Raw genomic sequence first — 21,870 nt, forward strand, 5'->3', positions numbered from 1 at the left:
TGAAGTTCCAGTAGTGAAGCTGAGGTGTCTATGACGTGTTCAGCAGTCTGATGGCCTGATGGAAAAAGCTGTCTCTCAGTCTGCTGGTACGGGACCGGATGCTGCAGAACCTCCTTCCTGATGGAAGCAGTCTGAACAGTTTATGGCTGGGGTGACTGGAGTCCTTGATGATCCTCCCCGCTTTCCTCAGGCAGCGCTTCCTGTAGATGTCTTGGAGGGAGGGAAGCTCACCTCCAATTATCCGTTCAGAGCACCGCACTACTCGCTGGAGAGCTTTGCAGTTGTAGGCGGTGCTGTTGCCATACCAGGTGGTGATGCATCCAGTGAGGATGCTCTCAATGGCACAGTGATAGAAGGTCCTGAGGATGCGGGGGCTCATGCCGAATCTTTTCAGTCTCCTGAGAAAGAAGAGGCGCTGCTGCGCCTTCTTCACTGTTTTGTTTGTGTGTACTGACCACGTAAGATCCTCAGCCAGATGTACTCCAAGGAACCGGAAGCTGCTCACTCTCTCCACAGCAGCGCCGTTGATGGTGATGGGGGTGTGTACTTCTCTGCACCTCCGGAAGTCCACTATCAACTCCTTTGTCTTTGCGACGTTGAGGGTGAGATGGTTGTCTTGACACCAGTGGGTCAGGGCGCTGACAAACAAACAAATCAAACTAAGTACCACAAATTCACAGATGAAAGGTCTCACTCTCACAATGAAAGACACTGTCATATTGAAATACCTCATCTTCACCTGCCTCTGTGTCTGCTGCAATTGCTGCTTCCCTGATCCTGTCCCAGACTTCATCCTTATCCACTTTGGATTTAAATTGGGGGTCGAAGATGTTGGCCTCCTCTAGGAATCTCAGGATATCAGTGTCCTTAAATTTTTTAAAAGGGAGGAAAACGTGACATCATGACCATCCTTAACTATTTATAACTGTCTTCTTGTACAGTGTAGTGTTGCTTTAGCTTAGGTGTGTGCAAATGTTACGAGTCCCAGATGTGAAGACCACAATAACAAAAATAATACAAATCTGTAAAAATAAAGGTAGAGTCTCAGAGAAAGAATCACAGGAGCACTCGTGTCTTTTCCCGAATTGCATCTCTTATTTCAGATCAACAAATATAATTTACATAAGATAAGATAAGATAAGATAAGATAAGATAAGATAAGATAACCTTTATTAGTCCCACACGTGGGAAATTTGTTTTGTCACAGCAGGAAGTGGACAGTGCAAAAGTTATGAGGCAAAAATTAGAATACAATAAGAATAAATACAGTACACAACTGTACAGAATAGAATAAAATAAAATACTATATACAGTAGAATAAAATAAAATAAATATACAATAAGATAAAAATAGAATACAAATACAAATACTATATACAACTGAGTAAAAATACAACGATGACAGAAAGGATTATTACATCCAGTGCTTTCTCTTGTCAGATATGCTCAATAACTGTAAAAGGTAAATAAAAGGCATTTGGCAAATATATGCATCTATGGTCATTACATTTCTCCAGTTTACACTGTTAATCACACTATTCCTTCACTCATTTACATCAGCAGTGCAGATAGCATATAATGCCTTAAACGTCTTATTGCTCTTTCTCACATATAGGGCAAACTCAAAATAGCTTATCCACAAATCTGATATAAGTGCATAAATCTTACTAGATTAGACAAAACACACCTGAATGTATTACTTTGCAATGTAACAACATAAATGTACATTCATTCTTAGCTTATTCTTAACATTTCCACATCACTTGACACTTAAAGTATATATAAGGTATTTTAATCTCGAATAATCTGATGTCAGGGCCTTTACAGTTAAATTGGAGCACCACACACACATATTTGATTGTTAAATGGAGTTTACCAAGTTTAAATACATCCCGCGGGCTGGCGAACTCTCGCGGTAACTCTCGCGATAACTCGCGGTAACTCTCGCGAGACCTGGGGCTGCGCGGCTCGGCTTTATCACCGCTGCGGTGCCGCGCTTCAGTACTTTTCAACTAAACCCCACTTAAGGTTACATCGGCGGTGTCAACATAACTCTCAGTAAACACCGAAGTAGAACAAGGCACAAAACCCTCATACACTGTATTTTTAAGACGATACTGACCTGTAAAAATAAAGGTAGAGTCTCAGAGAAAGAATCACAGGAGCACTCGTGTCTTTTCCCGAATTGCATCTGAGAGGACAGGAAGTTGGTCCACTCTAGGCAACCGCGGGCGAACGACTACAGTGTCAACAGTTCCGCTTATTATTTCTCACTTTTACTCTCCTCAATTGTTATGGACTACACGTAATGAATGTAAAATAATGCCCCATGATCGGAAGGTCGGGGGTTCGATTCCCCTTAACAGCTACCCTGAGGTACCCCTGAGCAAGGTACCGTCCCTACACACTGCTCCCTGGGCGCCCAATGGCTGCCCACTTCTTCACTGAGTGAATGGGTTAAATGCAGAGAGCAATTTCCCCACGGGGCTCAATAAAGTACAATAATGTACACACTTTCTTCTTCTTCTTCTTAAAAATAATAAAATTTACCAGAATGTGGTAGCACATTTGGTGTTCACCACACAAAGCATTGAAACTTGAGAATTTGTAGCTTTTTGACAGCTATATCCATGTTGGCCACATTATCAACAGTGGCTGCCACAACCTTGTCTTTAATACCATACTCCTCCATGATCTCATCAATCTCCTCTGCTACAGCTGTCCTTGTCTGTGCCTGGTACAGTGGTTTGGTTTCGAGGACTTGAGGACCCACCAATTTCCGGGGGCGAGGTCACTGAGGCAGTTAAACAACTCCTTGGTGGCAGAGCCCCTGGTGTGGATGAGGCCCGCCCCATGTTCCTGAAGGCTCTGGACATTGTAGGGCTGTCCTGGTTGACACGCCTCTACAATGTTGCGTGGAGATCAGGGGCAGTACCCCTGGACTGGCAGACTGGGGTGGTGGTCACCATCTTTAAGAAGGGGGACCGGAAGGTGTGTTCCAACTACAGGGGGATTACACTCCTCAGCCTCCCAGGGTGCTGGAAAGGAGAGTTCATCTGCTAGTTGATCCTCAGATACAGGAGGAACAATGCGGTTTTCGTCCTGGTCACGGAACACTGGACCAGCTCTTTATCCTCTCAAAGATACTTGAGGGCACATGGGAGTTTGCCCAGCCAGACTACATGTGTTTTGTGGACTTGGAGAAGGCATTCGACCATGTCCCTCGGGGTGTCCCGTGGGAGATGCTACGGGAGTATGGCTACGGGCCATTCGATCAGACTCGTTACGGGTGGGTGATTGGCTCCGCCAGGGCTGCCCTTTGTCACCGATTCTGTTCATAATTTTTATGGACAGGATTTCTAGGCGCAGCCAAGTGGTGGAGGGCTTTCTCTTCGGTGGCCTCAGAATCTCATCTCTGCTTTTCGCGGATGATGTGGTTGTACAAAAGGCCCCGTAGTTATGGGTTTATTCTGTTCAGTTGTTAGTTCACCTGTAGTTTTTAGAGTGGCCAGTAGAGGTCACCCCACCGCTTTGTATGAGAGACTATGTCCAGGGAGAGACGTGGGCAAAGCACCTGAGCTTTTCTGCTCCAGATTACTGGCAGAGAATTGGTTATCCCGTGAGAAGTGTGCGTTAATGAGCAACGTAAGTTGGTGATGTGTGAGGATGTGATAATAAGATGTGTTTGGGACTGTAACCAAGGTTAGGGGGGAAATGATTATGTTTCTGTCTGTGCCGCTAGCGGGTGCTAAGCTAAGCTAAGCTAAGCTAACTTTCCTGCCGTGTGGTTGGGTATAGCTGTGTACCTGGTTAGCTCTCTCAGGGGGTCTACGTGTGAGTCGTGGGTAATATATGGCCTATGGTATTAAAGGGGATGTTGGTTTATTTCCTGCCTGTGTTTATGTTGATGTACTCTGGAGATATTGTTGTGAACACTTTAGTAATGTAGCATTTTCTTTCTGTTCCGTTCAGAGACCACACACACACACACATCCATGCCCACGCACCTAAACCTGTATGCAATACCTGCTCCTCTGACAACCTCTGTTACCTTCAACTGTGTGAAGTCAATACAAGAGTCTGCACTATCCTCGGTGTCTTCATTGTCTCCCTTCTGAACATTCATCCGGGCCTTGAGCAGTGTTCTGGCCGACACTCCGGGGAGTGGTAGCTGCAAACCTGAACTAGCACCTTACAGTCCTTCCAGTACAAGCTATCTACCCAACATTAATGGTCCTTCGAGCCGGATGTAAGCTGCTTCTACCCTAACAAGATGGATGATATTCAGAACTTCTCAGCTCTCGGTGCGCGCCCACGGCGTAATGTACGGCGTCCCCTCCGCTATGAAGCTTATGAGACTGACTTTCCCGGGCTTGGTGCAGGTTACCAGGAGGAAAGTGAGACAGGAGGCGACACCCGTTCTTCCCACCATCCTCCGTCTGACCCCTCTGATGACCGCTCACACGGTCATGTCACACCACTGAGAGCAGAATTAGAAGATATACAACGTGAAAGGTTCCTGTTCCAGCAGTCGCATGACCAGATGAAAGCTGGGCTGGCTAATGTTGTTAGGTTTGTAGCATAAACCTATTCGCTGGAACGTTAAGACAATATAATTACACTGCAAGCAAGACGCAAGTAGGCAAACTTCTTCATGGTACTCGTGCACGGGAGAGAACCGGACAACCGCTTGACTCCAGTTGGTCTCGTCCGTCCTCCCATACACTGTCCTTTTATTGAGGTTACATGAATATGCATAGGTTCATTAACATATAACGTCTACATACACAAAGAGTACCGTGTGTGTGTGCGTGTGTGTGTGTGGACTGCTGATCAAAGGGTCAAACATCCTTGGTCAGGAAGAAGGTAGACTAGACCCCCCCCGGTAAGGAAGTCCAGCAGGTCATCTAAACAGAAAAGCACTCAGACTAGAACAGACATAGCTACGTTAATCCCACCATAAATCAGCAAGGGAAGATACGATCTCTCCTCTCTTCATGCTACACAGAGTTGTTACAGACCTCTTAGGATGAGACATTCTTTCAATCTACAAATGATTATATACTTCTAAGCATATGTGAGTAAATGTTTCTAAGCATAAATGACAATCAACAATACAAACTCTAACATTCCCCCATTTTTTGGCCTTTATGCTAGAAAAGTTCCCAATTATGAATACCTCATGTCTGACAGTTTTAATGCAAACATTGTTATATTCAGCATATGTCAAATCACCCTAAAGTACTGTAAAGATACACAGTTTAACAAATGTATTAGCAGTTATCCCATTCATTGAGCTCATCTCATGGCAAACTGCATCTTACGAGCAAACAAAGAAATTGTTAATTTAAAAGTGAAAATAAAAAAGTAACATTTTCAAAAACATCTCAGCTTGGTAATGCTTCCTCCAGGTGTGCAAATCACATGTCTCTCTGCAGAGTGGTTTGAGTTCTGCAGGGCGTCATGAATGTCTCTTCTAGTTGTTTCCATCGTTGTCCATAGGACCAGAGTCCAAATGTATGTAGAATAAACATTCAAACATACCAGTTGGTTTTGTGGTTCGTCAACATGGGTCTCAGCTATTTCCAAAGCTGCAGACCTCTCAGCACTCTAGTTTTATGGCCTCCCATTACCTCACTTCAGGCCTTCGTCCTGTGAGGGGGATATTTATGACTCCTTCATTGTCCTTCATTGTCCATACTCTGCAGAAAACACCTCTGTGGAAAGGGTGCAGGGTTGTCTTACTGCTATTATGATCCCAGCAGCCTTCAGAGTGTCATCGTATGCACAGTACAGTGGCACAGCGTTAGGTGATGTTCATAGGAAACTGCTGTCATCACCACCATAGCTTCTGGTTCCTGTGCTTTCACAGAATCATGATGTCATCCTCGAACTCCTTCTACGCTGTCGATGGAGCTTGGCACGCTCCTCATCCCCTGAGTGTTTATGTTCCAACGCTGCTGAAGGTTTAAGGCAGAGCACGTCGTACACCTTAGTCGTCTTCCTCAGCGTCAATATTGAATCTTTCATTGTATTTAAAATCTTGCTGTGGGAAGTCTCCTCTTGATTTCCTGGAAGCTTAGTAGCACAACTCTCTGTGTGATGTCTGCTGTGCTGAAGATGATCTCTGATCCTCCTGAAGCCTCTCTCCTGGTCTCAGCTCCCATCCTGTGGACGATCCTCTCCTCTATTTTGCAGGCAGTTTCATGGTCCTTGCTGTGACTCCAAGGTCTGATCTCATGATGGGCCTCAACCAGCTTGATCTTTGACCTCAACCACTGCCTGGGCTATGCCTGGAATGTTTCTGCTTCTCACTGCTGCACCTATATTTCAGAAAGACTTCTATTTGGAGAGCATGTCAACAACCATCAAACCACATTCTTTAGTTCAGTGAACTTCACTTATAGGCCATCAAAGCCTCATCTGAACATGGATGCACCACTTGCATAGGTTTAATATTTGTAAATAAAACGGCTAATCACACAAATCACTGCAACAATAATAGTAAACATTGTTTAATGTTAATCCTTGCACTCCACCTCTTGACGCATGGACACACCCATGCGCCAACACACCAAACCTGGATTCCTGTCTTAAAGAAAAAGATTAGCTAGATCATATCCCAGGCAACATCAGGGCATCTCCTCCCCTGGAGCAGCACCACCCTGGACCTACAATCCTGCAATAAAAATGTTAGTGTGTTTTGCATATTAAGTATGCTTAACACCGGGCTCTCCCAGGAGCCTGCATACACACCATCATGGCCTGGAAAGCAAAATCTGGAAGTAAAATCAAACTCCATACCTGTAAACAATTGTATCATAAGGACAAGAAGCATTCAACATCAGCAAGACAAGTGTCATGTGCAGGTTTTCTCAAATCAGTAAACTACAATTATTTTCATAAGTCGCCTCAGACATGGATCATCCCATGTACTCAGGCAACATTAATGTAATCGGTGACTGCTCTTAAGCAAAGTCACTCCACTTATATATTACTATGGGCTCAAAAGTGGCCAGCTAATGAGCCCATATCAAACTATCCCAGAAACACTGTATCTCTTATTTGTTTTACACATGTCACTTGTCCGTTTCAGCTGAATCTTCCACAGCATTCTCAAAGAAACTAACATTAGCAATACACATTGACTGTGGTCAGACGGAGGTCAGACACAGGTCAACGGATTCTAGAGGTGCCATAAAACACCATAAAGTTAACACTCGCTGTGGAAACAGTAACACTGGTCTCATCACAGTATGTCTCAAACTATATTAATTTCTCCATCAACATATGCCTGTAACTACAGTTTTCTTCACACATAAACCCAGAAATCTTGTAGTAGAGAAACATTAGCCAGTATTCCTATAAATCACATGATCAAACACATGAAGAACCGTAATGCTGTAAAAACGAAAATGCAAATGTTAGCGCTTGCGCAGGCGTATGCATACTTTGTCACAGTTATCTCTGTGAGCACACAAGCTAGTGAATGACACACACATAGTAAATTCACAGACACAGAAAATGGCATTTAAAATGTTAAATCATCATGCAACCTCGAGTGTTGCTGTCATCTTTCTGCTCCTGTAAAAGGAAACACATGGGTTCATCTGCACCTTTGTCAGGTGGGGGTTAGCTTCACACAATCATGTTCAGTCAGTCAGTCAGTTATTTTAAAATTCTTACTCATTCACTCAGTGGTTCCTTCTTTTGCTAATTGTGGAAATTATCATCGCATTCGTTTCCACGCTCAGCAAAACGACGTTATTTCAAAAAGAAAAATAATTTAGACCGGATTTCCTCGTTGAATCCTTTTTGGGGGGGACTCTCATTTCCTAATTGTCCCAAATAAGTGGCTTTCTCCTGAACCCATTTTAAATGTGGAGAAACTCACTTGCAACAATTTTCTTGACGACGTGTAACGCTTTTAATTCCCGACTTGCAGATCTGCTCAAAGAAAAGAAATTCACAAGCAAAAATCAGTGCTTGTTCAAAAATGAAAAATAAAAAATAACAGAGATTATCAAACAAAACTTTCAGTGCACTGTGAAAGTATCAAAATAAAAAGGCCTTGTTAAGTCATGACACAAGCTCCCCATCTCAGGAGGGTAAATCATACCATTAGCATGGTTTATCATACCATCATACTAATCGGCAGGCTCAACTTCACAACAAAAGAAAAATCATCAGCTAGATTCACTCCAAATCAACCATCAGCTGCACAACACACAACATAATCCTAATGTCTTATTAGCTATGAGTTTAATTACCAGGTCTGTGCTCTTCACTCATTTAGGCCACAGATCTATTTTATTCAATTTACCTTTTCCCTTCATCATAAAACATGTGACATGCTGTCATGCACTTCACAAAACAGTCTGTTCTGACGTATTCAGAGTTGTGTATCTAAATACAGGATTCACTCGCACATCAAAACAGGAAACTCAGTGTTTTAGAGTCTCCACTCAACACACAACAACTCCAACACATCTCATTCACTCATACTAGAATTCAGTCACCTTTCATTAATCTAAAACCGATCAACTAATTTGCATATCAGCTATTAACCCACTAAGTTGACAGGACGACAGAAAAGCATGTTCAAAATAGTATCACAAAAGACAATTTCCCTCATACAGTAAATTACATGTGCTGCCTCAATCAAGCAGGAAGCTTCTCCCAATTTACCATTTTAACAACTAAATTTATTGTCTGATCACTGGTTGGTCAAACCAGGATCTTTTTTCCCACAAAAGTTAAACTGTTGTCCTGCAACCTGGAGAGTCAATTTTTTGCATTGGATAAATTTAGTATTTAATAACAAGTGTCTGCTAAATTGACACTATTTTAACACTGATGAAAGATAACAAGCTAATTTTCATTGCATGGGTTTGTGTTATTAGGCAGGTCTAATGCATGTCTGTGGAGCTGCATCTCCAGCAGAGCATGTTCTTAAAGCTGCCTTTCCTACACACTTCTCTGCTATTATTTAATCATTTCTTAACTAATGTGCTATGAGTCTTCATGAGTCATTTTGTGTTTGGAATTGTTAGTAGGGTTAATGCATGTTCTGCTTGTGTGTGTGTGATTTTGTATATGTTTCTATTTTCGCAATGTTTCAGACTCCGTCTCAATTTTCCAACTTAAGCAGTCAGTTTTCTTTTCCCCAGGTTTGCTAACCCAAATTTTGATTTCCCACATTAAATAACAGCATTCCTCTGTGTTCTCACCTAGTCTTCTCACTCTGTTGTCCTCTCACTCTTTTGTCCTCTCCCACTTCAACAGTCCAAACAGCCGGCAGTTCTCCTTCAGCTTTGTCCTGTGTTTCACTGTCTCTTCTTGCCATTTTACTCCACAGGTGGCAAATGTCAAACTCCAACTGTTCAGTTCTCCTCAAACGTTTTCTTCACATGCACAGTGAAGTCACAGCCTGTTGTAAACACAGTGCCATCCATCCGATCAGTCAGGATGATGGGTTTGCTCTTCTTCTCTGATACTGTTTGTCCACATTGCTGCTGCTTTGCTGGGACTCTTTGCTCAGGACTTGCTGCTGTCTCTTTATCATGTTATTGCTTTGGAGCTGCATTCCTTGTCTTCAGGGAGGGGTGAGAGCTTGCTTGCTTGTGAGGTTGAGAGACACATGGCGCTGTAAATAAGTCAGCCAGAAACTTGGCCTGCATGTTTCCAATGATGTTAAACTATAACTTTCTTCCGACTGCTGCATGTGGAAAATTGATTCAGGTCTGCTTTTCACCTGAAAGTGACAAACTAAGACATTTCATTATTATCATCACTGCTTAATCAACACACATCTCTCTCTCTCTCTGTGTTTTTGTGAACAGTCTTTTCTTAAAAGCAGAAAATGAAATTGTAGTTGTTTTTGGCTGATCAACACAAAACCTTTTTCCTATGATTTTTCTTTTTCACTCTTTTTTTTTTCGTTACAATAGCTGGTGACCTGCAGAATCACCGCTCTCACTCACAATCAAAGGCAATTACTTTTACACAGCGCACAAAAACACTGTGATGTCAGACACATTCACACTCACTTTTTCATCTGCATAAATAAATCATATGGCTGGAGATATGTGCCATGGTGATCCATAAGCATGATCACCAGTTTATTTAATTATTTTTAATCCAACAAAACAAATAAACAAAAACATGATGCTGATGCTACACACACACACGAGTCAAGGTGCAGAAAAACTGCTCATGGAAACGCTGCACACTCTCTGTTTCCCTCTCTTTGAGTAGTTCTCAGACAGCTCTTGATCTGATAATGTGTAGCTTTGCTCATCAGCTCAAAAAACAAAAACAAAACTGCAACGCGACATCACACAGTAGTTGCATGCTCTGCCCACAGTGGCAAAGTCTTACACTTACATATTCAACACAGCTTCTCCATCATGTATTTTCAGATGTTTCATACAGGGTTGAGCATATTAGTTGTTTTCACAGATGTGCTCTATATCTCAACAATGGTTCATAATAAGACGACAGTCTTCCACACAGGTCAAGTGCACCTATGCACTTCATGAGTTTAAATATTTACCTTTATCACTTCTCCTCACATGTCATTGTACTGAATTTAAGCAACCACAAGTTTAATGTAGATTACTTTTAACAACTATCCACCTCAATGGTTTGGCACACAGGCTGTTAACATTTTGTGTCAGGAAGGGGTGGGGGGAAAGCCACCCACCAGAGCACAGCTGCTGATGTGGGCTGGCCTTTTCCACACACTCTTCAAGGCTGGTGTGTTTTCTGAAAACTTCTAACATTTGAATCTCTTCCATTTATAAGCCTGCGATTAACCGCACGGCTCAGGTCCGCGTGAAACCCGCGCGACCGCATTCGCGTGCACCCACGCAGCTGTGGAGCCTTCGCTCTCTCTCTTTTATACATAAATACTTTGTGCTGCCAGGAGCAAAGTCCAGCACAAACGTCTTTCTCCCTCTAACTCACTCTTGGTTGCATAGAAACCCATGATAACAACAACAGTCGGTGTTACAGACCACGTGTTCTGCTCCGCACACACTCACACAACAACAAAAACGACGACGACGACAACAATGACAACAACACAAAATAGGCCTACTCCGGACTCACACCGGACCGCTCGGGACCCTGACCCAGTTGTGGGACGCTCACCCACTCGCGCGACAAAACCCAATGAAGGGACGCTCGGGACACACACCCAGGGCGATTTCAAAACCGGACACACACCGGACGCTTGGGACCCTTGGGCGATTTAACCAAAACCTCTTTTTCGGGACACTAACCCAGTTATCGCTCCACAAAGCAGCGAACTTCTCAACGCCTCACAAAATGGCGGAGACTGCACAACGACACGGTTATAGAGTCGGCCTCTTTAAACTTACTTGGCGTTGCTTAGAGTGTAATATCAGCCTCGAATCCCGCCGATCGCCATTCATCGAGGAGAAAGACGGACCGCGAATCCACAGGAACTTCCTGGCTGACGTCAGTCTTTCGGCGTGTCCCTCCCCCCCTCGGTGAATGCGATCCCAGGGAACCGGCACCGAAGGACCAATTAATGTTAGGTTTGTAGCATAAACCTATTCGCTGGAACGTTAAGACAATATAATTACACTGCAAGCAAGACGCAAGTAGGCAAACTTCTTCATGGTACTCGTGCACGGGAGAGAACCGGACAACCGCTTGACTCCAGTTGGTCTCGTCCGTCCTCCCATACACTGTCCTTTTATTGAGGTTACATGAATATGCATAGGTTCATTAACATATAACGTCTACATACACAAAGAGTACCGTGTGTGTGTGTGTGTGTGTGTGTGGACTGCTGATCAAAGGGTCAAACATCCTTGGTCAGGAAGAAGGTAGACTAGACCCCCCCCGGTAAGGAAGTCCAGCAGGTCATCTAAACAGAAAAGCACTCAGACTAGAACAGACATAGCTACGTTAATCCCACCATAAATCAGCAAGGGAAGATACGATCTCTCCTCTCTTCATGCTACACAGAGTTGTTACAGACCTCTTAGGATGAGACATTCTTTCAATCTACAAATGATTATATACTTCTAAGCATATGTGAGTAAATGTTTCTAAGCATAAATGACAATCAACAATACAAACTCTAACAAATGTCCAGGCCCTTCATGCTAGTTTGCTGCAGTTGTTGGACCGTGTAGAGAGTCTGCAGCTCAGTCCACCGCCCAGAGCCCCTGCTGTTCATCTCCAGCCACCCCCTGCTGAAGAGGAAGAGGACTGGCCTCCACCACCTCCTCCTGTTGTGTTCAAGGAGGAGTCTGTCTCCAGCCAGGGTCCAGTTGCGGACCGCATCGATACGATGCTGAAAGAGCTCCAGGATCTGAAGAGGGAGTCTATGGCTGCACAGGAGAGTCAGATCATCCCCCCACATGAATCTAGGCCAGGTTTCACTTCTCCTCAGCCAAGGATCACCTACCCTCCAGCGCCGCCTCCGAGAGCACACCCCCCTCCATTGCAACCACTGCCAACTCCATCCCCGTCCTCATCTACTCCTTTCTTGACCTACAGGGGGCCTCGTCCAAGCATTCCCAAGCTCTCACGCCGTGATCCTGGGGAATTTGCTCGTCTAAAGATGGCGCTAGAGAACTTATTGCCCCCGGAGAGTTCAGAGCTTTTCAGGTACCAAGTCTTGTTAGATCATCTACACCTGGAGGAAGCAAAGTTGATAGCGGACGCTTACCTCCATTCTGCCACGCCCTTCAGGGACACTATGAACGCTCTTAACGACAGGCTTGGGCAGCCCCACCAGCTTGCCCTGAGAAGAATTGCTGCTGTCATGGACTCACCTGACATCCGCCGAGGGGATGCAGCCGCATTTGAGCGATTCTCTCTCCACATCCAGTCGCTCGTGGGCATGCTGAAGACTTTAGGCCCTGATGGGGAGGTTGAACTCCAGTGTGGCTCCCATGTGGCTCGACTCCTTAGTAAGCTTCCTTCAGAGCAAAGAGCTGATTTCCGTCGGTGCATGTACAACCATTCTGGTCAGGCTTACACCCTGGATGACCTGGCTACCTGGTTAAAGTACGAATCCTGGTGTCAGGACTATGACGGCTTGCCCACCCCAGCGATCACCAGAGAGAAGCCTGATGTCAGACCAAGCAGACGCTCTGTTGCGGTCCTTCACAGTGCAGAGAGCTCACCCAGGTCACCAGGTACCACTCCAAACAAAGCTAGGCAGCAACCCTACTGCGCCTTTTGCGATAACCGTGCCCATCACCTGAGTCAGTGTCAGGAGGTCATCAAACTGAGTCGCGAACAACTCACAGACTGGATAAAGACTAACAAGAGGTGCTGGCGTTGCGCACGCTCCCATCAGGCAGCACAGTGTACCCTCAAGAAACCCTGCAGCCTGTGTCAGGGTCGTCATCTGCAGGTCCTTCACGACGTGAATTCGAAGTTCTTAAAGCCACATGGCTCAGTGTCTGCTCCCCCATGAGAAGGTGAGAATCCTACGGGCGTCCTGTACCTCGATCGTCCTACAGAGAGCGGCCAAGTCCTGTTAAAGGTTGTCCCAGTCATCCTTCACCATAATGGCAAGACTTTGAGCACTCACGCAGTTTTGGATGATGGGTCAGAGAGGACTATGCTGCTACCCACCGCTGCCCAGAAGCTTGACCTTCAAGGCATCCCAGAGACACTTCCATTGCGCACTATCAGGCAAGATGTGCAAACTCTGCAAGGATCATGTGTCTCATTCGAGATCTCCCCTGGTGGCAAACCTAAGCTGAAGTACAAAGTCCGCAACGCCTTCACCGCCACCCGTATCGACCTAGCCGAGCACAGCTACCCGGTGGAGTCCTTGCAGCGGAAGTATAGACACCTCCGAGGCCTGCCTCTCCAGTCCTTCAAGAAGGTCAAACCTCTCCTTCTGATTGGCAGTGACCACCCACAGCTCATCACTCCAACTGAAGCTGTCCGTCTTGGTCCACCGGGTGGTCCCGCCGCTATGCGCACCAGGTTAGGGTGGACACTACAGGGTCCCTCCAGCCTTATAGGTTCCTCTTCGCTGTCACAACAGTGCCTCTTCACGACCGCCATTCCTCCCCAGGTGAGTGAGCTACTCAAACATGTAGAGAAGTTATGGCAGGTAGATGTTGTCCCGGTGCCAGAAGGCAAGGTGGTTACCCGTTCAAGAGAAGATAACTATGCAGTTAGCCTGCTAGAGCAGGAGACAGTTCGTGTAGATGTCGAGGGCATCCAACGCTATGCCACCCCCCTCCTTCGCCGCGAGAACATGCCACACCTTAAAGCTAGCCCTAACGCTGTCGTTCCCAGTTTGAGAAGTGTGGAGAGAAGGCTCCAGAAAGATCCAGAACGAGCTAAGGTCTACCGGGCAGAGATAGAGAAGTTGGTCCAGGCCGGTTCGGTGGTTAAGGTGCCCCCCTCTGAGGTTGCTCATGCAGATGAGTCATGGTACATCCCTCACCACCTTGTTAGCCACAATGGCAAAGATCGCCTTGTGTTTAACTGTTCGTTCCAGTTCCAAGGCCAAGCCCTCAACGAACATCTTCTACCTGGGCCCACCCTGAGCGCATCGCTCCTTGGTGTCCTCCTTCGCTTTCGAGAGCATGCCGTAGCCATCAGTGGTGACATTAAAGGTATGTTCCACCAGATTCGCCTTCTTCCCGAAGATCGTTCCCTCCTGCGGTTTGTGTGGCGGGATCTACACCCCGAGGAACCGGTGGCCGTTTATGAATGGCAGGTCCTCCCCTTCGGTACAACTTGCAGCCCATGCTGTGCAACCTTTGCTCTGCAGCGCCACGCCAGGGACCACACGGAAGGAGATGATCCGCTACGTCACTCTGTGGGACAGTGCTTCTATGTTGATAACCTTCTCCAGAGCGTGCCGACCCCTAAAGAAGCCCGGGACCTAGTGGACAGGCTAAGAGCCCTCCTGTCTTCTGCTGGATTTGTCCTTCGCCAGTGGGCCAGTAATGAACCCAGCACCATTGGCCACCTACCTGAAGACCTCAGATCCACAAGTGCAGAACTTTGGCTCACTCAAGACAAATCAGACACCTCTGAGCCAACTCTGGGCCTTAGCTGGCACTTCCCCACGGACACCTTGGGTTACAGACACCGCAAAATCAGTTATGGCGCCCCCACTATGCGGAATATTTATAAGGTTCTCGCAAGCCAATACGACCCACTGGGCTTTATCCTACCGTACACCACCCGAGCCAAGATGCTGGTGAGGCGCCTTTGGGATCAACAGAGGGAATGGGATGACCCGCAGCTTCCGCCAGAACTACTCCAGCAGTGGAAAACCTGGGAAGAGGAATTGCCGTTCCTTGCACAAGTCCTGCTTCCTCGCCCGTATCTCCCAAAGCACATCACGGAGTCAGTTAGTGAGAGAGAGATTCACATATTCTGTGATGCGTCAGAGCAGGCTTATGGTGCAGTGGCCTACATGAGAACAGTGACAGGTGATGGCAGCTCACATCTAGCCTTCCTGATGGCTCGCTCCCGTGTTGCCCCTAAACGCATTCTCTCCATGCCCAGACTTGAGCTGTGTGGTGCCCTCTCCGGAGCTCATCTTTCCCGTCTCCTTAAAAATGAGCTCACTCTGGACATAAAGAGAATAGTGCTGTGGTCTGACTCCACAACTGTACTCACCTGGTTGAGGTCCCAGTCATGCCACTTCAAGGTCTTCGTCGGCACCCGCGTGGCTGAGATCCAGGAATTAACTCACTCGCACACCTGGCGCTATGTGGACTCAGCCCAGAACCCCGCAGATGATATAACCCGGGGGAAGTCCCTTCTCGAGCTCACCAGACCCAATAGATGGAGTCAAGGGCCTCCTTTCCTGCTCCTAGGTCCAGAACAGTGGCCTCCAGAGCCAAGTGGCACCCTGGCTGAGCCTCCAGGCCCATCTGAGCTCCGTAAAGAGACCTTTTGTGGATTTTCTACCACCTTTGACCCCGCCACTTCGAACTTCAGCAAATATGACACCTGGACACAGCTGCTGGAAGCGGCTATTACGCAGTTGCATAGGGCGGCCAGAGGCGGTGGAACTTCATCGGCTTATGACTATGTTCGAGCAGAGATGGATGTCCTGAGAGAAGCTCAACAGGAGAGCTTCCCTGAGGAGTATCGACTCCTTAAGCAGGGGAAATCCATCAGTCGCAGCAGTCGTCTCCTTGCACTATCCCCTGAGTTCGACCACGAGAATGAGGTCATCCGTGTAGGTGGACGTCTTCGCCGCTCTGAAGATCTCGCCTTTACCAGCTCCCATCCTTTAGTTTTGGATCCGACACATCCAGTCACCCGCCTGTTCATCCAGGACGTCGACAGTCGCCTGCGCCATCCAGGGCCAGAGAGGGTCTTTGCGGAGATTCGGCGCACTCATTGGATCCTGAGAGGCCGGGAAGCAGTTAGGCGTTTTCAAAGGACCTGTCTTGAGTGCCGCAGATGGAGAGCTCGACCAACTGTTCCCAAGATGGCGGACCTGCCAGTTGCGCGCCTCCGCCTTTACAAACCTGCCTTTTATTCGACAGGCGTGGACTGTTTTGGACCCTTTGAGGTCAAAATCGGGCGCCGTGTGGAGAAGAGGTGGGGCATCATCTTTAAGTGCCTAACTATCAGAGCGGTCCACCTTGATGTCCTAACCTCCATCGATACGGATGCCTTCCTAATGGCACTTCGCCGTTTCATTGCCAGGAGAGGAACTCCAGCTGAGCTGTACTCAGACCAAGGGACCAACTTCCGTGGGGGAGAAAGGGAACTGCAAGCAGCTTTTGCAGCCATGACCTCTGACCTGCAGAAGCTCCTGGCTCCCCATAAGATCGTCTTCCACTTCAATCCACCAGCGGCTCCTCATTTCGGGGGAGTGTGGGAGCGGGAGATTAGGTCTGTCAAGACGGCACTCTACACTACAGTAGGATCCCAACCCCTTCAAGAAGAGGTCCTCCACACGGTCCTTGTGGAGGTGGAGGGCATCTTGAACTCCAAACCACTAGGTTATGTCCCGTCTGACATCAGTGATCCTGATCCAGTGACCCCCAACTGCTTTCTGATGGGGCGGCCTGACGGAGCACTTCCTCAAGTGGCTTACCCCAGAGAAGAGCTCCTGAGTCGCCGGAGGTGGAAGCACTCCCAGGTGCTGGCTGACCACTTCTGGTCTCGATTCGTCCGGCTGTACCTTCCAAGCCTGCAGCTTCGGCAGAAATGGCGGTCATCCCCCGCAGATGTCACAGAAGGTTCGGTAGTGATGATCGTAGATCCTCAGCTGCCTCGTGCTTCCTGGCTCGTGGGCTGCATCTCCAAAGTCCACCCCAGTCCCGACGGGCACATCAGGTCTGCTGACATCAAGGTGAAGGACCGGACCTTCACCCGACCTGTGGCGAGGCTGGTGGTGCTGCCTGCCCTCCCGGACGAAGGCAAAGGACAATCACCGTAACTTTGTTTGTAAAATTGCCTTTTGTTGTGAGCAAATGTACTTCATACATTTGGGGGCGGCTGTACAAAAGGCCCCGTAGTTATGGGTTTATTCTGTTCAGTTGTTAGTTCACCTGTAGTTTTTAGAGTGGCCAGTAGAGGTCACCCCACCGCTTTGTATGAGAGACTATGTCCAGGGAGAGACGTGGGCAAAGCACCTGAGCTTTTCTTCTCCAGATTACTGGCAGAGAATTGGTTATCCCGTGAGAAGTGTGCGTTAATGAGCAACGTAAGTTGGTGATGTGTGAGGATGTGATAATAAGATGTGTTTGGGACTGTAACCAAGGTTAGGGGGGAAATGATTATGTTTCTGTCTGTGCCGCTAGCGGGTGCTAAGCTAAGCTAAGCTAAGCTAACTTTCCTGCCGTGTGGTTGGGTATAGCTGTGTACCTGGTTAGCTCTCTCAGGGGGTCTACGTGTGAGTCGTGGGTAATATATGGCCTATGGTATTAAAGGGGATGTTGGTTTATTTCCTGCCTGTGTTTATGTTGATGTACTCTGGAGATATTGTTGTGAACACTTTAGTAATGTAGCATTTTCTTTCTGTTCCGTTCAGAGACCACACACACACACACATCCATGCCCACGCACCTAAACCTGTATGCAATACCTGCTCCTCTGACAACCTCTGTTACCTTCAACTGTGTGAAGTCAATACAAGAGTCTGCACTATCCTCGGTGTCTTCATTGTCTCCCTTCTGAACATTCATCCGGGCCTTGAGCAGTGTTCTGGCCGACACTCCGGGGAGTGGTAGCTGCAAACCTGAACTAGCACCTTACAGTCCTTCCAGTACAAGCTATCTACCCAACAGTGGTTCTGTTGGCTTTATCGGGTGATGGCCTCCAGCTCGCACTGGAACGGTTTGCAGCTGAGTGTGAAGCAGAATGAGGATCAGCACCTCCAAATCTGAGGCCATGGTTCTCAGCAGGAAAAGGGTGGAGTGCCCACTCCGGGTCAGGGATGAGTTCCTGCCCCAAGTGAAGGAGTTTAAGCATCTCGGGTTCTTGTTCGCGAGTGATGGGAGAAGGGAGCCGGAGATTGACAGACGGATTAGTGCTGCGGCTGCAGTGATGCGGACGCTACACCGGTCCGTCGTGGTGAAGAGAGAGCTGAGTGCAAAAGTGAAGCTCTCAATTTACCAGTCGATCTATGTCCCTATCCTCACCTGTGGCCATGAGCTGTGGGTAGTGACCGAAAGAACGAGATCGCGGATACAAGCGGCAGAAATGAGCTTCCTCCGAAGGGTGGCTGGCCTCTCCCTTAGAGATAGGGTGAGTGGTTCAGCCATCCGGGAGGGGCTCAGAGTAGAGACGCTGCTCCTCCACATCGAAAGGAGCCAGCTGAGGTGGTTCAGGCATCTGACAAGGATGCCTCCTGGGCACCTGCTGGGCGAGGTGTTCCGGGCATGTCCCACCAGGAGGAGGCCCCGGGGCAGACCCAGGACACGCTGGAGAGATTATATCTCTCGGCTGGCCTGGGAACGCCTTGGTGTTCCCCCGGATAAGCTAGAGGAGGTGGCTGAGGAGAGGGAGGCCTGGGCTTCTTTGCTTAGGCTGCTGCCCCCGCAACCCGGCCCCGGATTAAGCGGAAGAAGATTGATGAATGGATGGATGGAGGTTGTATGTTTTGTGAACAAATGCTTTTGCATATTTGTAGTGTGTCCTCCCTTTGATGAAATATCTACTTTGCAAGTATCGCAAGTTGCTCTTTTATCATCCTTTCTCATAAAGTATAACCAAACTTTTGAGTGTTTATGCCGCTTAGGCGCCATGTTTCCTGCTGGGTAAATGACACGAATGTGGTGACGTCATTCGAGGTGACTGGAATCGATAGGGGAATCATTTGCAAAAATGGCAAACAATTCGAAGGAATTGAAACAGTGGGAACCGGTTCTCAACAAGAAGCAGTTTTCGATTCCCATGCCTAGACAGTGGTGATACTGGTGGGCAAGTTTTCTGATAACTCTTCCCTACCCAGTAGGGCTGCTCGATTATGGCAAAAATGATAATCACGATTATTTTCACTGAAATTGAGATCTCGATTATTTGACGATATTTATTTAACCCTTTAAGACCTACCATAGAACCAAGTCCGCCAGAGCTTATATTTTTGGGAGCATTTCAAGTTGCTATACATCAATACAACTGTTATAGCCCATATTTTAATAATATGTATGCATTAAGTCCATAGTAATTACATTAATTGCAAAAAAGTGCAATAAACTACAAAAAAATTTAAAATTTTTGTTTTTTTTACATATATTTCTACTTGGGGAAATTTAAGAGGCTTATCCCTCAAAACTTTAAATACAAAAAAGTTGCAAAAAATAGTTTCCCACCACAGGAAATTTATTTTGAGTGTCTTCATAGTTTTATTTTGGAGATACAGCAATTTTTATATACTGCAGGAAAAACAAAAAACAATCCTATGATGCAAATTTGCAAAGAAAACAGCATGTGCATCAAAATAAACTATTTCCAGCAGTGCAATTCGAGTTCTAAGCATTCCAGAAACTATTCAGAAAAGTATAGAGTCAAACATGACTTATAAAAACATGTCATGTTTGACTCTATACTTTTCTGAATAGTTTCTGGAATGCTTAGAACTCGAATAGGCTTTTAAGGCCTACAAGTAAAAAACTACATTTTCCGCAAAAATGACGTCACTTCTGGTTCCGGACAGGAAATGGCGGACATGCGATAGTTCGCGTTGAGGTCTTTTTCAATGTGGGAAGTGTTACAAACAGCTGATCAGATCGGCAAAGCGTGGTTCTGGAATATTATGTTGTTGTTCCTGCAAGCGCTTTTTATTCAATTTTTGCAAAGCTTTATGTGGAAGGAAACCGTGACCTAGGACAAGCTGATGGCATAAGATGTAAGTACAACTCCTGCGCTAGCTTATGGGGTTCCGGTTCTACATGGATTTAAAGGGTTAACAATAACAATGTATTGAATAATGACTTTAAAAAATAATATAAAATAGTGTGCAAATACTGATAACAGTGCAAATGTTTGCAATATAAAAAATAAATGAAAAATGTAAACATCTATGTTTAGTGTTGCTTTGTGGTGCAGCTATGACACCGTAGCAAAGTTTACACACTATGTCTACTTGATCCATGTCTGACTCCGCTAACCCACAATGTTTTCACACCACTGAAGTTTTTTTTTATCTCTCTTTTCAACCAACGGCAATCACTCTGCTCTCCAAATAACTTCTGCTTAGCTTTCCGAGCTTCCCTTGGGTCCTCTTAATTGTTGTGATGCGTGTTCGAAATGCAGAGAGGTGCGCTCGATTTGCCACACGGAGCAGCGCGAGAATAAAGCACGAGGGAGGGGCTAATAATCGGCTCAGTCATTTTTAATGATCGTTGAAAGTGATTAAAATTCAATTAATTGAGCAGCCTTACTGCCCAGCCTCATGGTTCCAGCTAAAATCACAGTCAACTCCTGGCATTCAAACTACTTGATTGTACCACAATGTTCACTGGACCTCCGCAACAGTTATCATCTGGTCAGGATTAGGCAAGCGGACATATGGACACATGTAGAGGATTGTGAGTATCTTGTTATGATATTTGTTTTGTCTGCTGTCCCTGCAATATATCAGACCGTGGTCAATGACTTTTTATGGGATTTCATTAATCATGTTGTGTTTGTGTATCTTGAAGACATCCTAATCATCTCTTGAGGAGCACAACCGTATCAGTGTAAAAAGATAGAAAATGTGAGTTTCACACAGATTCTGTGTCTTTTTTGTGAATCATTGTGGGAGAGGGCAGGTGCAAGGAAATCGATTAAAGTAAAGGCTGTGGCAGACTGTCTCTTTCCCTTGCACAGGAGACAGTTATAAAGGTAAAGTTGTCTCACCATTAACCAGTCTCATGTCTCCCAAGCACTGGTTTTAGTAGAAATTTGTAGCCCAGGTTGTCTTCGACAAGTTTAACAGATCTTTGCCACAGGCCCCATTCTCAGTAAATATTTTTTTTTTGTAAGTGCACACTGATGATGGCATTGATGATCAGTAGTAGCTAGCCATTAAGTTAGTATTGGAAGAGCGGAGGCTTTTGGCTGGTTAGCTCAGAACATAATTTCAAAGTTTAAACTAATCACTGATCATCAGGAATCAAGAACATGAATATTCACAACGTTTTCCATGTCTCCAAGTTAAACGTGGTCTGGACCAGCTAATTTTACATAGTTCAACTTGAGAATGCAGACTTTTAAACATCTTTCTTCCTTCTATGCTCTTGTTAGTTAATAATTTATCCACATATTAATTTATTCTGTCTTACAGTAAAGTAGCCAACAGTTTCACACAACAGTGTGATCTGTTCGAGAAACATCTTTTTAGTAATAAGGACAAGATTAACTAAGCTAGTTACCACAACGCTCAGAATTATAG

At 46.1% G+C, this 21,870-nt stretch overlaps 2 long non-coding RNA genes across 2 annotated transcripts; both read left to right on the forward strand.

Moving 5' to 3' along the window:
- The first annotated feature begins 3,522 nt into the window (after positions 1-3,522).
- On the forward strand, positions 3,523-4,177 carry LOC145422847 (uncharacterized). Its single transcript, XR_013904057.1, has 2 exons — positions 3,523-3,644; positions 3,972-4,177. It is a non-coding gene; the product is annotated as an uncharacterized LOC145422847 (long non-coding RNA).
- Positions 4,178-17,577: 13,400 nt separating this feature from the next.
- On the forward strand, positions 17,578-18,227 carry LOC145422848 (uncharacterized). The gene is made up of 2 exons (XR_013904058.1): positions 17,578-17,694; positions 18,022-18,227. It is a non-coding gene; the product is annotated as an uncharacterized LOC145422848 (long non-coding RNA).
- The last annotated feature ends 3,643 nt before the right edge of the window (positions 18,228-21,870 follow it).

Source organism: Astatotilapia calliptera, chromosome 20, assembly GCF_964374335.1.
Source record: "Astatotilapia calliptera chromosome 20, fAstCal68.1, whole genome shotgun sequence".
Lineage (NCBI taxonomy): Eukaryota > Metazoa > Chordata > Actinopteri > Cichliformes > Cichlidae > Astatotilapia > Astatotilapia calliptera.